Below are 3,369 nucleotides of genomic sequence, written 5' to 3'. Positions count from 1 at the left end.
TTACAAATAAATCAAGCATAAAGCTTGAGATATTATTTTAACCTGGTGAAATTTAAATGACACAGCGCACGAAACTATATTAGTTTCTTTTTTTTTAAATCCATCTGGACCATAGAACGGGACTCTCAAAGCCTTGACATCTGGGTAGCTGGGAGACAAGTCAGTAAATTTGAGTAAAATCACAGGCTTCGCTTATCCCGTGCGAATGCACCACACGAAATTCAGATGTGGGGGGGTAATTTCAAAATCACACAAGGTCCCCAGATAATACTAATCCTGTGAGAATAGGGCTTTAGTCTCTTTGTTTATTTTGAATACGCACCCTCTAGCGGCGAAAATTACATATTGTGACTTTAAAATAAAGTGTGACGAAATATTTTATTTATTTCGGCTTGTCATTTGTAAGCTATATTGGTAGGTATAATTCTGATAATAATACAGAATGTTAATTAATGAGATACATGAAATGAAAGTAAAAATCATGCAAATATATAACAACGAATATAATAATATAACTAATAATAAATATAGCTGCAAACAGCAATTAAGGGGACAAGCACAGAGACAAAATGAGGAGCTAAGCATGGTAGGGCGCATCAAACTGCAACAATAAGGAATTAAAGAAATTTCAAGATGATTTTATTCAAAATGGCTGAAAAATCATACTGTAAACACAATCACAGTAATTCCCAATGATGCAACTCTTTCGACCAATAGGTGGTACTGTTACCAAATTTATGTGGTGGTCAGTGTGAGGTGACGATGACACACATAAAGTTTGGTGTCAATATGTCAAAGCTTTGCAGAGATACAGCCTCATGCAGTTTGGCATCATGCCATAAAAGTTGTTGATGCGGTAAATGAAACCATTATGTCTATTGACATGAAATTGCTAATTTTTCCCTGACATGGCTTAAAGATGATCTGAGTCAAATTTGGTGAAAAGGTAGAAAAGGTAAGTTCTCACACCATGTTCTTCCCATAATCAAAGGAATCTGTCAAGACTAGTCTAATGACAACAGGCAAAACTAATCAAAACCTATTAGCATTTTTTTTTTTTTTTCATAAAAATTCGTGATCAAAAGGCCCTGAAACTTTTTGAGTACCTTCAGGGCATGGTGCGAAAGACACATACCGATTTTCGTAATAATATGCCAACGCGTTTGTAAATACAGCATTTTACGACAAAATTCAAAATTAAGTTGAAACGTCACGTTTTTGATAATTATTGATATTCTCTCTCCAGAAAATCGTTCTGCACTGGTTTGCTCCCGATCCGGTGGAAAATCTAGGACTAGTTTGCAAAAGTAGATTTTTCAAAAAATCTAAAATATCCGAAAATTTCACTAGGGTGGCAATCAAATCCAAGACGTGTTTTGTGTGTACTGAGCCAAGGATTCCTTCGACATTTGAGCCTGCAACTAATGGTTTAGGACAGGGGTCGGCAAGTAAGTTTTGCATCGGTCCAAAAAAATAAATTCGCCACCAGAACATAGTCAAAGGATAATTAATTAATTGATGAAAAATGCAAATAGATTTGTCTGTAACAGACCAGTGTCTTTTGTAACTGGTAGTGAGCTGTTACTCTGTGTTAAATCCTGTAGTAGGACAGTCATTAACAAAAAGCCACATTTGTGTGGTGGTGTCCGGCAGAGTATGTGAGCTAGTGCTGCGTCAACAATTTCCCGCTCCTGCTCCACTCCTCGCAGAAACACCGCTCTGCAGCTAAAGTATTTCAGTATGTTTGAAATATCACAGTTCTGTTCATAACGTATATTAAAAAATAAAATAAAAGCAGAGTTTCAAAGTGGCTTATTAGAACACTAGTGTTCAAACTTTTTTCCTACCACATGACAAGCTAATAACATGGTTGTCAGCATTAAAAGGTATAATTGCTGCTTTTTGCAGTGCAAATTTTGTTTGTGATGAAAATAATACGTTTTCGTCAGTTGTTTTACTTACGGATCTATGCATTTCTTACATATTTCTGCTCATTTGAAATCGGATACAGATGACGTAGCACTGTAAGATTACATTTCTTTGAATGCATTATTGAGAGAGTGATTGCGTGTGAATAAGTGTTGTAGTACTTGTTTAAATCATGCTTTCTAGAAGGGAACAAACAAATTCCTTTAGAACTATAACTTCCCGCTCATGTCCATTGCCGTCATCATAGCTTCACATTCTTTCTGATTTAAGTGATCCTTCTCTATCAAGCTAGCTAAATATGTTTAACATGTGAATTCTTGCTAAATATGCAGTTATATTACGGGCTGTTGGAGCGGTGGTGGAGCACTCTTGGAGCGAGTGAAAACCACGCTCCGCTCCTCGCTCCAGTCAAAATCACACCGCTCCGCTCCCACTCCGCTCACATACTCTGATTGTGAGTTACTGTTGCTGTCATGGCAGATCTATTTCAGAACCAGCCGCTATCAAAATATTCTGGCTGCGGGCAGATATTATTGCTGGCTGGCCAATTTTGGCCCTCGGGCCGCCTGTTGCCGACCACTGGTTTAGGAGTTATGAGCGATTTCAACTTTTGAGTTCTGTAGCACCACCATCAGGCCGATTGGGGCAAGCCTTGGAGACTATTCCGTAATTTACCAATATCTATTATTTAATAATAGTAACCAAGATGTCCCATTACATTACATTAACATTTAGTCATTTAGCAAATGCTTTTATCCAAAGCGACTTACAAATGAGGACAATGGAAGCAATCAAAATCAACAAAAGAGCAATGATATGCAAGTGCTATGAAAAGTCTTAGTTAGCCTAACGCAGTACACATAAGCAAGGTCTTTTTTATTTGATATAATAAATAAAAAGAAAACAGATAGCATAGACAAAAGAGCAATGATATGCAAGTGCTATAAGTCTCAGTTAGCTTAAAGCAGTACACTTAGCAAGTTTTTTTTTATTATATAATACACAAAAAGAAAACAGATAGAATAGAGCAAGCTAGTTTTAGAGGCCTTTTTTGCTTTTGTTAATTGTATAATAAATTAAAAGGAAACAGATCGAATACAAAAAGATTAGAAAAGCTAGTGTTTTTTTTTTTAAGAAAACAAGCAGTAAATTAACAGAGTGCAAGTCTAAAAGGGACAAGTTTTTTTAAAGAATAGTACTATTCCAGAATTTAAGAATAATACTTTTCCACACAAGATCAGCCCAAAGAGGTCCTCTTTTACTGTATATCATACGGCCATGCGATTGAAAGAACCTCAACACCTGAGTATGTTTTCTAGATGGGAATAAGCTGTCATTTATATATTTGCATAATTTCAATCAGCTCTTTCTCATTAGCAATGGAATAAAATACAGGAGACATATTTGTGTTTCAATTCACAATATGAACAGCTGTTCACT

The sequence above is a fragment of the Sinocyclocheilus rhinocerous genome, unplaced genomic scaffold (genome assembly GCF_001515625.1).
Source record: "Sinocyclocheilus rhinocerous isolate Xijiao unplaced genomic scaffold, SAMN03320098_v1.1 scaffold512, whole genome shotgun sequence".
NCBI lineage: Eukaryota > Metazoa > Chordata > Actinopteri > Cypriniformes > Cyprinidae > Sinocyclocheilus > Sinocyclocheilus rhinocerous.
The sequence above is the reverse complement of the archived record's forward strand: the minus strand, read 5'-3'. Positions refer to the sequence as shown.